Source organism: Protopterus annectens, chromosome 10.part0, assembly GCF_019279795.1.
Source record: "Protopterus annectens isolate FY-2018-M chromosome 10.part0, PAN1.0, whole genome shotgun sequence".
Taxonomy (NCBI): domain Eukaryota; kingdom Metazoa; phylum Chordata; order Ceratodontiformes; family Protopteridae; genus Protopterus; species Protopterus annectens.
In genome coordinates this window covers 1,816,905,315-1,816,920,627 of record NC_056744.1, presented here as the reverse complement: position 1 = coordinate 1,816,920,627, position 15,313 = coordinate 1,816,905,315, and the positions used below count along the sequence as shown (strand labels likewise).

The window sequence follows — 15,313 nt, the reverse complement described above, 5'->3', positions numbered from 1 at the left end:
TGCGCATGTAATTATGTACCGTGCGCATGTAATTATGTACCGTGCGCATGTAATTATGTACCGTGCGCATGTAATTATGTACCGTGCGCATGTAATTATGTACCGTGCGCATGTAATTATGTACCGTGCGCATGTAATTATGTACCGTGCGCATGTAATTATGTACCGTGCGCATGTAATTATGTACCGTCGCATGTAATTATGTACCGTGCGCATGTAATTATGTACCGTGCGCATGTAATTATGTACCGCGCATGTAATTATGTACCGTGCGCATGTAATTATGTACCGTGCGCATGTAATTATGTACCGTGAGCATGTAATTATGTACCGTGCGCATGTAATTATGTACCGTGCGCATGTAATTATGTACCGTGCGCATGTAATTATGTACCGTGCGCATGTAATTATGTACTGTGTGCATGTGTGTTTGTGCATATGAGAGGCGCTGTCCTGGTGTCAAAGTGAATGTGTATTTATGTCAGAATGTGTGTGCATCGTTGCCTTTACAACATTACATGGTTTGGTAGTAGAACACTTATCAAACTCGGAGACAGAACACATACAGTTAAGTTTGGTGGCACTCACTTCTCCAATGAAAAGGTCAATGACATCCTACTGGTTTTGTTTTGGTGCCTTTTTTCATCCCTGGTATTTAATTCAGTGCCTTTTTTCATCCCTGGTATTTAATTCAGTGATGTTCAATCTGTAAATGACAAAATTTATCCATATGCTCTAAATGTCCTAACCTTCATAAACCCTAAAGGTCAGAACAGAACTTTAAGTTTAATGTAAAGAAATACAGTATTGCTCTGTTTAGAAAGCAAGACCACCCTATAACCATCATTAATCACAATATCAGCTTTGACAGAGTATCATATGCATGTTTTCCAGTTACAAATTAAAAATTATCCCTCTCAGCCTCTCTCTGGTCCCCTACCAGACCCACTATACAACATATTGTTCTTACCAGCATGTTTTCACTCCAGGTATACCGCCCGTGCAGGAAACGCAGTGTTGTATCCTTCTGCATCAAGAACATCTCAGTTACAATCCTCTTAAACTCCGTCATTATCATGAACAGCAGCTCACTTTGTTTTTACCTCAGTTCAGGGTATTGTGTTGACCATTGTCATCTATCTCTGGAGTCAGAGACAGTATCATACCTTTTTAGAAAATCATGCGCAATTGTCATAAGCCTTCTCCCTCATGAGAACAGTCTAGAGATCTTATCTGTCCTTCATCTTAAATCTTTAGAAGATTTTTTTATCTAATTCCCTACACAGGCAACTGAACCGGTATCAAAACAAATGTAAAACTCTAACAAGTCATAGATGTATAGTAGGTTAATTGCCCTGGAGCCTTTACAAACCTAGCCCATAGGACTACCCTGGCGTAGTGTCACCCGACCTTAGTTGACAGTGCATGTGTCCCATTTAAGCCGCTGGAGTGATCCTTGGGGTGAACCTTCTATTTCTCATCCACTCAAGATTTGTCTTGAAGAGGGCTAGTGAGGTGCTCAGTTTGACATCTACGGAAGCCTTTTCTAGAGACAGTTTGTGTCTTTCGGCTTTTCCCAGTTAGGGATCGCCACAGCAGAACTCTGGCCCGCTAATGATTAGTGGATTTTTACGTACCGGGTTACCAGCCCTGACGCACAACCTTCAACAAAGCCACGCCCCATTCACGTATGCCAACACACAGAAGACGCTCTAGCTGAGAATCGAACGGGACAACGTCTTGGTATGAGGCGACAACGCTACCGCAGCACCACAGTTTTCTAGAGACTGGCAAGGATGCGCTGTAACCTGAATGAAAAGTCGTTCGAAAACTTGTCGGCACTAGGGTTACCACCTGTCCCACTTTGGGCAGTTGAGTCCAGTTGAGTCCTGACAAAAAAATTGTAAAAATGGCAAATGTCCGGAGATTTTAGGACAACATTTCCTATATTTTATGTAGTTGCATAAAACAGTTTCTGTATCTAAAATACCTAAATGTTATGAGAAACACAGTAAGCAACCAAAATGATACAAGAATAAGCTTTTATTTAGGCAAAAAAGTTAAGTTCTAACCTTTGTACTGACCGTGGGCCTGTAAAATCTGATGTTTGTACGAAAAATGTCCCACTTTGGCCATTTGAAAAGGTTGCAACCCTTTTAAGTGTATTGCCCGTTTCTGAAACGCCTAAATGGTATAAGAAACTAAAAAGCTTCAAAAAATAAGCTTTTATTTAGGCAAAAAGGTGGGTAATCTCCCAGTGAAGTACCTCGTGGGCGGTACTGCGCAGCTTTGGGCGTGTCCACAGTGACTGGCAGGTCGTCGTACATCTGATGAACATATGTTACAAAAACAAAATTTAAAACCAGTTAGTCTCAAGGTAGTTCCAACGCCCTAGTATACCACAAATAGCACATCACAGTTCTGCATTAACTGTACACTTAGCACATTTAGTTATATGTATAACATACTATTAACATTATTCTGCTATAAATGGATGGATGCCGTTGCAAACCTCTTGTGCTTGAAATGTCGACAGGACTAGAAAAACTAAGCTAATTTGCTTATATTACATGTTTTACTCAAGACTACATTTGCAAGGTTATTCCTGATTGTATCATGTGCATTTTTTGTAGGTTTTTCAATGTTTTTCTTTGAGTACAGTTAGTGTGCATTTGTTTACAATGATTTTCCGTGAGTTAGCAGTAGGGTGTAATTAATTTTCTGTGTAATACTTCACTGTGTTTAAGCTGATTTGCGATGCCAGACTTCATAATGTAGCAGTCCTGCTTCTGCAGACCACTAGAGAACGCAGAATCCGATGTGGACAGCTTGAGGAAAATAAACTACTATATTCAGAAATGGAAGCAGTGGATTGGCTTTGGTGCCATAAAAGTGTTTTCGCTTAACGTACGTTACAAAAACACTCAAGAAATGTAAAACAAGTTAGTCCCAAGGTAGTTCCAAACTAAAACTAACCAAAGGACAAAAACAAGACGGCAAAAGTTGGTCTGGAAAACAGCCTACCAGTAAGAGTTACATGAATAATATGATCAAATAAGTTACCCATGGTGCAGCGTTCGAAATAAATGTGACAGCAGACAGCCGTCTGGGTTACTAGGAGTCAGGCTTTGCTACTGTGTTTTTCGACAATTACATGACATTGAGTCTAGGAGGCGTGTCCGGGGCGGGCTTTGCTACTTCGCATCCTGCGAGGTACTTCACTGTACTCGTAACAGATTGGCTCTTAACTATGACGAAAGTTGTCTTCAGTAGATGGGAATGGGTGTATACCATAGGGTACACTGTACCACTAAGTGCTTTAGGAAAAAACTTACCATAAAATCAGCACGACCGAATGCGGCTAAACAGTATGATAACAAAAAGAAAAACTTACTCGATAAACTGCCGATTTCAACATTTTAAACAGGAATCTCTCCCATTACCAGACTTGCATTTTCATAAACTTGCCAACTTTTTCACGTCTCCCGGAGCAGAATTTCCACATTACAGTTGTTTTTTTCACTAAAAGTCCAATGTTGGACATCTTCAGTCACTACTGTCCTGAAAATCATTAATCCAAACGAAGAACAAACACCGATGACCGATCCAATAAAACGTACTAAAAAAATAATACCTGAACGGCTCACAATTAAGGTTTGTAACGCGCATCATACGCGCGCCTGGCTTGTACCCACTTAGGTACGAGTGGCAATGGTCGAGAGCTGCGGCAGAGAAGATACGCACAACTGTTTTATGAGCTAAAACCCTGGTGAGATCCAGTGCTCTGGATAGCACAACTGTTTTATGTTACGAGCTAAAACCCTGGTGAGATCCAGTGGTCTGGATCACCAAAATGTGCATGCAAACGCTGGCGGTCTTCTACCTCTTAAGTGGATTAGAGGTATTAAAAACCTCACGTTTTTAATCACCACTACGTGACAACACAGAAAAGGCCTTACCTGGCAGCTTTAGAGTAAGCGAGTGCATCAAAGGGGTAGTTTTAGATTTAATACCACAAACGATTCTGCTGAGATGACAGCGTTCAGACTCCCCGCAGTGCTGGGGATCAGTCCGGCGTGGCTCGTTTGAGAAATAAACCACACACTCCATACTGTTCACTCTTCTCGGGGTACCGGATCCGAGGTCGCCGCCGGGATTCAAACCGCAGAACCCTCTCCCAACACTTGACCGTCCGGTCTTGGTCTGGTCTGTGGGGATCACCATGGCCAGACTCTTCCTAAGGTTCTTTAGAGAGAAGGGGCACATTACTTCCTGTGCTCTCGTCCTGCAGTGTTTATAATATCGGGTAATGTCCAAGTGCGGTACCTCGCATGGTGCCCGTGGAGTCTTCTTACGGTGCTCTAGCCCTGCATACTTCAAGTAATGTCCAAGTGCGGTACCTCGCACATGCGCAGTAGCAAAACCCGCCCCCAAACCCACCTCCAGCCCTGTGCAGAAAGCAACAGTCTGATGTAGAGGGCGAACTAAGAATTCATCATGATGCAATTCGTTGCGATAAGGAAGTGAAAGTGACGTGCAAGCCTGCTTCCTGGATATACCAGTCCTGCACAGAACCGCTAAGTACGAGCCTTCAGAGTCAGAGGTCCGGAGTTTCTTTCGCTGCCTGAGAGTCTGTACAAACCCGGTCGGGATCAGTTAATCTGCTGAACGTTTGCTTACAGGAACGTAAGATTATTTCTGCGAACAACGTCCCGATCCAGGAGTGTCAGAGCACGTATGTCCAGGTGCGCTCTTCATAGGGTCGCCACCTTTTCAAATGCCCAAAGTGGTACATTTTTTGTAGAAATGTCTGACTTCCCAAGATATCATACCCATGACCACTACAAAGGACAGAATTACTTTGTGGCCGAAAAAAAAAAAAGTTGGGTTTCTTATGCTAATTCATGTAACATTTAGAGATTTCAGATTCAAATTAACCGTTTTATGCAACGATTAAATAAAATGTAGAAAATATTTGTCCTAAAAATATTTGAGGACATTTGCTATTTTCGATTTTTTTTCACAGGACACAACTGCCCAAAGAGACCGTCCCTCGCAAAGTGGGACATGTGGTAACCCTAATTCATCACCTTCCGGTGACACAGCCATAACGACCGCTCAACTGGCCCCGATTCCGACACAAAGTTTAGCCCCGTCCTTAATCCCTTTTAGCACTGGTGCCATTTCGACAAAAGTGGGGAATTATGCTTCATAATGACAAGAGCTGAAGAATTTTACTTCAAGAAATGTACATTAATTCACATTCTGCTGTTAATGCCTTAAGTTAACAGAACGAATATTTTAAAAAAAGTATCCCCGATTGCCTTTTTTCCTGGATTTGGCCCGGATTAGTTGAGAGCTATCCACCACGGTACAAATCCTGCTTATGTAACTTACCAGGACAAAACTGAAATTTAACAGCCACATTAGAGATGGGCACCCCGACTGCAAAGCCAGGGTGTTACTGTACAGGTGATGCCCCCACTAACCAATGCACCCAGTTATCCAGGCCTTCATGCATAAATGAATTTTAGTAAACAGAAGACTACAGATGCAACAATATAACCTAAACAGGCTGAACGCAAAAAGTCACTTAAGATCATGAAATCTGATAAAGGTGAGGGGGACGGAGACTTTTTCAAATGACTTGACATACTGATTTACAAAATAGAAAAAAAATTAAATACTGCAACACTTGTTTGAGTATTTAGATTTTTGCACTCTTGACTCAAGTCCATAACTCTCAACCTCTTGGAACAAGAAATCTGGACAAAGCCAAAAATGAGGGGACAAACGTCCAAAAATAGGTACACATTTTAAATAGTGCTCTTACAAACTTTGACAGAACAGGTTTTGCATTAGCATGCTTTAAGGATATGAAGTATGAAACTCAAAAGACTTCCAACTTCAGTCCTCGCTGACAGGGATTTTCCAGAAAATCATAATTGAGAAACAAACCAAACACAGGAGGCAAAAATCTGGGGGTATGAAAGTCACTAGTGTGTGCCCCCCATCAGGGCATCTCACATGTACTTTGTTCTGTACTTGCAGTTTCAAATTCCAAACTAATCTTGCTCCCATTCCATCATAACCTCAACTTTTTAGCACAAGAAATTTGGGCAAAGCCTAAAATAAGGGGGAAGGCCCCAAATAGGGACACATTTTCCTAGACTAACAGGATTTGTGTTAGCATCCATTTCCTTAAGTGTATTTAGTGACTTCAGTCCTAACTGATCAGATAGAAAACTACAAATTTTAGGAGAAACAGACCAAAAATGAGGCGAAAATCAGGACAGTTCAGGAGGTATGTCTTAGAAGCTCATCCATTAGAATCTCTTGTTTCACATCCATTCACATGCATCAATGCCTCCCACTCATCCACATTTTAAGAATCTCCAGATTTCAGTAAATGTACAGGTTAACTCTTGTGCTTAAAAGACAGATTCAGAAAATGCATGTTAATTCACATTCTTATTCTGTCAACATCCCAATGCAATAAAGTGTCATTGATCACCCACATACAGCTCTGATGTTGACAGCTGAACAGCAGGTCAAGCTTATGCCACCTACCTAAAGAAAGGCTTCCATAATAAAACAAAGCATTCCAGCAGATGTATGAACAGATAGACAGAAGGGCTGGTTGGATTTTGCCTGCACACTTAACCCACCATGCATGTGCAGGATAACAGCAGAAGGGGCAGGATGCTCAAAGCCATATCATAGGATCGGGGGTGGGGGGGGGTGGGGGGTTGCAGCAGAGGTTCATTTGGGAATTCAGTGGGACAGCACCAGGTTAGCATGGATGAGGAAGCAGAAATATAAATACATCTATCCAGACTGTCAAAGTTAGATATTTATTGTAATTGTGGAAAATTACAAATTATGTGAGTGCCATAGATATTACTACAATTAGGTGCAACTACAACCGTTTTTAAAGACACATTCAGTCTGAAAACAGTATCACACCAAATGAGTGGAAGCTTCATATATCCCACAGCTGAAAATGTTCCAGTAGTACTTGTGTTCTACCTGGTCAGCAAATACAAATAAAATATACAATGTGGTTGGCAGTATAGGATTTGGGGCTACTTTAGAGGAGGCCAATTCAGCAATAGGTGGCTTAGAATAATCAGCCATTACAGAACTAGTGTTCTGCCAGTGGTAGAAACTAGGGTTGTTAGGGTGGGGTGAAGGATCTAGGGTTGTTAGGGTGGGGTGAACGGGCACAGCCTCCTCAGATGCAGTGTGTTAAGCAGTACAACAGATGCTAATTCATCTTGAGCACAAACTGCATTTAACACTGAAGCACTTCAGCACGCCATATGTTGCATAAACTGCAGCAACCACTTGTTACAAATGTTTGTAATAGTATGAAGTACAGAAAAGCTTTGTTTATTCCTCCTCAAGTGAGAATTAAGGAGTGTACATGACCTAGCTTGCTGGAGTGACATCATGAATGCACTTTTTCCTCATTAACTTAGTTGAGAGGGGGGGGGGGGCAGACCAGAGGATGGCACTGGTCACTTGAATAGGTAGCTATACATCTGGTGTAAACATGACACAAGGTGGTCCAACATAGGTTTACTTCAGTGAACAATCCAGCTGCTTTTGATATTTTACGCTTCACTGTTTACTGTGGGGGAGGGCAAGCATGCATGGCATACAAGGGTCAGATATCTCTGGAAGCAGCACTAATACTAGACCAGGTACAACTGGGATTGGTGCACCTATGCACAACAAAACACTCAGTCCAGGTACTAGAGTGGCTTTCAAGAGGAGATTTAAAAAAAAAAAAAATAGACACTAGGAATGTGCAAAGTTGGCCAGTGACATAACCTAAAAATAAAACAATTGAAAGTAAATGCTCTGGTAATGTTGGAAGCAAGCTGGAGTACGGTGAATAATGCCTTACACCTGGCAGGCTATCAGCTGTATGCACAGTCAGGAGGTGGGTAGATATATGCTAAAGGCTGGATAATCCAGAGAATGTACCCAGGTGGCTCTAAAGCACAGTAAGCCTTGTAGACTAAACTCCCAAACATAAGCCAAGATGAATACAAGGTGCGACTTTTCAGGGCCAGTTTAACAGCTCCACATGGATAAGTTAATTAGCACTATACAACTATGGACAGGAACAACCTATAGTTCTGCATAAGAAAGAGTTTTCCAACAGACAGCCATACTGGAAATAAGTTGAGTTTTAGTTTGGACCCCAAAAGATGTGCCTCACACCCATTTAGGATAAGGATCACCAGTCATGTGCAGTGGGCATGGGGCATCATGGGAAAGCATGAAAAACTGGGTAAGACTTGCAAAAGATATCAGAGAAGTAAATTTAGCCTAACATGTTGTCCTATTTCAGAACAAAGACCTGAAGCACAGCAGGAAGTGTGGACATTGGGTGATCAGCACAAGTTAGCACAGTTAGAATACTCCTAGTGAAAAGAAGCCCAGTGTCAGATGCCGGGGGGGGGGGGCGCTTGGCATTTCAAAGCCTGGTCAGTGTAAAGTCTGGAGGCAACCTGACAATATTTTGCTACACCTGGGGGGGGGAGCTGGGGCAGGTTAAATACAGCAAGAGGTAATTTTTTTTTTTTTTTTTTTTTTAACAGTGCACTGGTCACGTGCAATGGTAATTCAGAGGCTGCGATGGTGTACAGCTCACATCCAGAGTAGAGGATCAGATGCAGGATTAATGTCACCATGTGCAAACTTATGTCAGAGGCTGGGGGAAGTCTGCACACCACATCCCAATGCAACAGGAAAATGGCCACTAATGTAGCATGTTCATGGAGTTAATGAATCAAAGAAAGGGCTGACATTTTATTATGAAATGAGGGAAAGGATACAAAGTAGCGAAGGAAATGTACAAAAGGTCATCCTCCTGTGGTGGCAAAAAAAGCAAGTTAGGGTCACAAATCCATTTTCAGAACCCAGCGGAGAAAAGCTCCAACATGGACAATAAAATACAGAAAGCAGTTGACATATAAAGGACAAAGTATAAATACATACTTGCAAGATGTACATTAGGTGGGACAATGGGTTCATGCTTTACAAAATATTTCTACAATTTTGTAACGGTCAAGAAAAGTAATTAGGGATTAATGAGACATGTTGCATTAAGGAAGTTCAAAGATTCAGCCATTAGCAATTTCAGTTTGATGACCAGGCAAAGTCCACTGGGCCTAAGCAGAGCCGGTTTTCAGGAGGCCTAGGAGAAGCTCCAGTAACATATTACCATATACATACATAAGCAAAGTCGTCCTACAGCTTTATGCAGCATTCTACAGTAAAAATTCTACATTCTACAATAAAATATAGCAATTGTCCAGTCTTGAGTCTAACCGTGAATTGCAATTGATCTCTGCTGCGAAGGACAGGAGACAGACTATCCAACCCTTCCACAGAGCAGACAGCACCAGGGGAGAGTGGGAGAATCTCCCTTGGCAGACTGAGGGTGGCCTATGTGCGAGTTATGTGGATAGGAAATACATGATCACTTGATGTGATGTTGAATAAGGCCAGCTATCTCCAGCACTGCCTCTCCATAGTGTTAGGGAACAGATGTGCAACTGATGCACAAGGCTTCCTAGAAGATACTGCCTTTCACATGTCTCCAGGATTTAAATTTGGCAATAAATACATGTCTGCAGATAATCATTTTATTTCCATTTGTTGACCAGATGGTCTTAATGGACAAAACCCCTTCTCAGCAGAGCCCCAGGGAGAAAAGCTCCCAGCCTAATTAAACATAACAAGTGATTAGAATTTTAAACTACCCAAAGTAGGTTGGAGAAATACAAAAACTTTCCAAACCTGCATAGGCATGAACAGAAAAGTAAAGGATAATATAGTCAAGAGTGATGAGGTAGTATGATTACCCAGGACCAGAACCAACAGTCAGGCAGCCACCGTTGGAGCAGGACCAGAACCAACAGTCGGGCAGCTGTGGCTGGAGCAGGACCAAAACAAGTCAGGCAGCCACCATTGGTGCAGGACCAGAACCTATAGTCTGGCAGCCACCACTGGAGCCTGCCTTCAAAGGCCTTCAGATTTTCAAGTTGTCCGAGTTCAAACTGTATGCTGTTCCTCAGTTTTGGTGATAAAAATGTGAGTAAAGAGAGTCACCAGCTGTGACTTCAGATGTACTAGAAATTAGGAGACATTCCCAAATGCAGTTCCCTTGTAGTTTTGTTTTAAAAAGGGCAATTTTCAGGTTTAAATTAGGTTGTGTGCAGTAATAAGGCTCCTGTGGAACGGATACTGTGAAAGCTCAGTCCAATGCAACTGTTTAAGGGCAACACAATGATGTACTCTGCAGAGAAAGGCTAGTTGTGAATTTAGCCATGTTTTTATAGCAGGCGTACAGTTTCTTCATATATGCAGAGCTAGTTAGTAAGAATGGGGGCCGATGGGATGAGGCCATGGTTTCCTTAGCACATTGTGAGATAAGACTAGCTCCATAACATAAAGTGCGTAGGTGTTTTAGTGGCTTGAATATGCTCTGATATTAAGTATTCATCTAAACACACAATTACATGATACAAGTAGTAGTATTGTCTTTTGATGCAATGTCTAATCCATTCATCCATCACCCCCCCTCCAATTCTGCACACTGGGTTGGGGTGTCACTTCAGCAGTGACCATCTAGAGCCAAGGTTTACACAGTGTGGCTAGCCCTACCTCAGTAGTTCTTCCACAGAGTCACACCAATAAAGTGAGCAATCCACTTACTGCAAGTCTTTGGAATGTGGGAGAAAACCGGGCACCCAGAGAAAACCCATGCAGACATGGGGATGAGCAGACTCCACAAAGAAGGCACCCCAACCAATAATCAAACCAGGGAACTTCTTGCTGCGGAGGCCACATCCCCTACCACTGTGCCACCCACATAACTTCTAATGATGCAATTCTCAACTTTGCTGTCTGTCTTTCTTGTATGACAATTGAAGATTTAGGTCAGTCTCTCACATCCAGATAGTCAAAGTACCCAACAAGTACAGCCATACTATTTACTGTGCACATCTCAGGTGCTGGACTGTGGTAAAAACAAAAATTATGGAATAAACTATCTACTTCATGTTTCACAAAGAGTACAGTCCATCCATATTGCTTCAAACAAATGTATTAATACTGCACAGTCTGACTTGAGCAAACAAGAGCATAAATTACTTTCATCTACACAGTGACCTTCCAGCTCACCCAGCAAGAGCCACTCTGCTGGGAATACTTAATCTGACTTTGTACACAACACATGCAATTTATACAGTACACAACACATGAAATTTACATACACAGTGAATTTGCAGTATGTAGCTATTAGAGTGGTCATGTGTTCAAGGTGTCAGTTTCTACAAGGCATAGGTGCCAGACAAATAGGAGACATTGTCACCGCAATGCAATTTAGCATAAACTTAAAATATAGATTTGAAAACTCAACATATTTAATGCATGCATAAAAATAATCCTGAAAAGGCAGTGTGCCATGGGTCTGTATACAGCAAGGCAAGTGTTTATCTTTAAGAGAAAATAACAGAAATAAATCAGGAACTACTATGAACTCAAAGAATGAATGTGCAATTTGTCATTTAATCTTCACAAGGACAGAGGGTGCTACAGGTCCTACAAATATTAACAAGTGGGCTAAAGAATTGAACCAAAGACTGAACTTTTGACAGCTGCATGATTTTGTTTGATACAGAACACTTTAAAAATTAGAAAATCACAGAATCTTCAGGGTCTCAGTAGAAATGGCTGCACAATAAGAGGATGAGGTGCGCTGGGTAAACTTAAGACTATGTTTAACACAGAATTTCAGAAAAGCTATATTAAAAGAAATAGCTTTTGGGAACAAAATATACATTCAATTCAGAATTTGTAGGGTGGAGTTTATCTAGGTGTTATTTGAAGGATATGTTTTTGTTTTGAACAGAATCAGAAGAGACATTTAGAATTTTTTTTGTAACCATTTCAAATACAACTGCTTTTTTGAGATTCACATAAATTAAAACATGATAAATGACTTATTTTAAATTTTATATTTATGCTTTTGTATACTCTGTACTCCATACTCCAATTGCTTTTGGAGCTTTCCCCCAGGCCTCCACTCTGCTTGGCCCACTGGACTTGTCACCAAACTGAAAACAAATCAAGTGAATTATCAAATTATATAGTCAGCTACAGCCCCCCCCCCCCCCGCCAAGTTTGACTCAAATGCCCACTCCACCTACTTGGGACCTCTTCAAAAATCAGGGTTCAACCCTTTACCCTGATCCTCGGTGACTATTTACCAAACAATAGAGTGGAAAAACTATAGTCATGCCAGAAGACAAATGCCCAAAGATTCCACGATTTTATCAATGCAAATGCCTTGGAACAGCTAGTTGATACCCCCACAAGAGGCGATATCATGGACTTTGTATTAACAAACGAGTAACTACTGTAGTACCCCTCTGGTATCATCCTCCGGTATCATCCTCCCTGGTAAGATCATACCATAAAGTGGTTACAAGTCACCATCTCCCCTGACCCCCCCCCCAGCTAAGGTTAAACAAAAAAACTTCTCCAAAGCAGATTACAACCTCCTGAGGGATGGTACAAATAGCTTCACAGCCCCCTCCCCCACTGTAGGAACTGCCACCAGTGCACTGAAGTACTATACAAGCATATACAGATGCATGAAATCAGAGTACCCGACATAAGAAAATCATCCTCCGCAAGAAGAGTAAACCTGTCTGGTGGATATCTGCAATAAACTATATTAACAAAAGGAAAAAAATGCTGTCCAGGATCAAGAAGGAGCAGGTGCCCAATTGGAAGCACTGTCTCCTTAGCCTGATCCAAATAAGAGTGCCAACAGGATCTATTCAGAACTGGTGGTAAAGGACACCACATACACAAATATAGCCATCTACTGGCAGACTGATTCAGCAAAAACTTTCCCTCCCATCAGTAAATCAGGACATCCTCAGTACCTGCCCCCACCCCTCATCTCTAGGGAGCAGGTAATCACTGCCCTCTCATACAGCCTCCATGGGACCAGATAACATCCCAGGCTGCATCCTACATGAACTCAGCCAGGAACTTGCAGCACCATTGGACACCCCATTCAACGAAAGCCTGAGTACTAGCTTTGTCCCAGTAGAGTGAACAGCCACGGTCATACCTTTACACAAAAAGGTGGAGTGTCCACCAATCCAGGAAATTCTAGACCCAGCCGCCTAACTAGCCTGATCTGCAAGGCCATGGAATGCATCATGGACATTGGCAACCTCCAAACATTCTACCCCAAACAGAATTGACTTGTCAAGGGAAGGTAATGTCTTAAATCTGGTAGACTTTTGAAACAGTCAAAAGCCATGGACAAGGGGAAGACAATGCACACCTCCTACCCTGACCAAAGCCTTCCAACACTATTCCCCACTCAGGCATAACAGACAAAACTCTCAACTAGGGATCAACCCATATGTTACCAGATGGGTAGCAAAATGGCTCACTGATACCTAATCAAAATACAAGCCACCTCAAGCAGTAGACCCATAATGAGCAGTGCACCTCAGGGATCAGTCTCTGGGCCTCTTGTTTGGGATATACTTCTGAGGTGAAGGCCAACATTGATGGGCTATGGCTGACCAGGTTTCTAGATCCCTAGTGATGTGGACATCCTCCAAGAGGGTCTCACCCAAACAATGACTGGTGCCAGAAACATAGCCTCAAGCTAAATGCCAAAAGAATGCATCATCCCCTTTGGGGAGAATGATCTCCACATATCACATCAACATACTAGTTACAGTATCAGTAGTGAGGGATATGGGCACCCAGGTTGCTAGCAACCTGACGTTTGACCACCATGTTGCTTCCATTGTACAGAAAGCTTTCTACGTGGCCCATCTCATAAGGGTATCTCATCCAGGGACAAAGGTCATAAGATCCATGTATTCTTCCCTTACAAGGCCAATTGCCAAGTAAAAACACCCCCTACAGCATGCAACTTGCCAAGCACATGCAGCAGCTGGAGAGACCACCAGAGGTTCCTCACCAGGAAAATCCAGGGCTCAAAACACCTACCTTACACAGATAGGCTAAGAGCCCCCATCATCATCATCATCCCTCTACTAGGTTTCATACAGAGTCTGCAGAGGTGACCTCTGTCTGGCATACAAAGCAATCACAGACCCATACCTTGATGGGACTGCTGCATATCTGCAAGTCGAGCTCCACTCTAGCAACCTGTACGCGAGACCTCAACCTGGTCCGTCATATCAATAGGACTTGTTGGCGGGACATTTTTGACCCAGAGACTCCCCATCTGTGGAGTCCCCCCATGTGAAGCAGAGGAGCCCATTATCACCAAGTTCAACCTGGATGGGAAAAAGAAAATACACTCCTGGGATTCTACCCATGTCCCTGCTGGACAGGGGGTCTGGGGGCAGACTATGGGCTAAACTTTTGGCTAGGCTTGTAAGGGCCTCAGAGCCAATAGTCTAGTAACCTCCTATGATCCCGTTAGGTAAGGCGATGATGCTTGCGATTACACAAAACAGAGACACTAGGACAAAGAAAGCTGTACACAAAGGACCACTTGTGATAAACTATGATGGGGGATTCAGGGGTTATTAGGAAGATTATAGAATAGGCTAGATGTGCCAGCATTTCAGATAAATGTACAGCCACAATATTAAATACATTGGAAAACCAAAGGTATGAAACAATAAAAATCAAGGAAAAGTGGGGACCTACAAGTGTGGATCTTTCCCACAGTACCCTTACTTAAAAAAAAGAGAGAACATATACATAACAGGGAGAGAAAAATATAAGAGCAGAAGTTATGCCAATTGTAATACTAGTGGGGCGATTTATATTGCACTATGGGATCGTTATTCAGTTTATAAAGGTAACAGAAAATTTCATAAAATGAGCATAGATATATTAGGAATAAGAATCCTATTATGTCGAGGGAGTTTGGACTAGAAACTGTACCCATCGATTCAAGAGGAGGGCCACTGGAGACAAATAGGTAGACTGAACTTTAAGCCAATAAATTCCCTGGTTTAAATGAAACCGTTCCCTAGCCCCAGTCTTGAAACTTAACAGCTGTTGGATTACAACAAAAGTTTAGTTTTAACCACTAGAAGATGGGAAAATAGTTCCAAGTCAGAATATTGTACAATTATTTATTAGGAACACTTACTAGTATGTTCTTTCATACATTAGTTTGAATTAAGGAAGTATGTCTTAATTTTATGTTGGAATGTTTACTGGATAATAAGATTTTCATTGGTGGTTCAAAATTACTGCTTTGTACACTTGCATC

General features: G+C 42.1%; 1 long non-coding RNA gene across 2 annotated transcripts in view; it reads right to left on the bottom strand.

The window, feature by feature from the left end:
* The window catches only part of LOC122814056, a 132,546-nt gene that overhangs the window by 87,030 nt on the left and 30,203 nt on the right, over positions 1-15,313 (bottom strand). The window contains exon 1 of one of the 2 annotated variants that reach the window (XR_006366772.1): positions 3,960-4,419. The exons of the other annotated variant lie outside the window; for it this stretch is intronic. This is a non-coding gene — a long non-coding RNA (uncharacterized LOC122814056). Of the gene's footprint in view, positions 1-3,959; positions 4,420-15,313 lie in introns of those variants that run through there. 2 annotated transcript variants of the gene reach the window in all.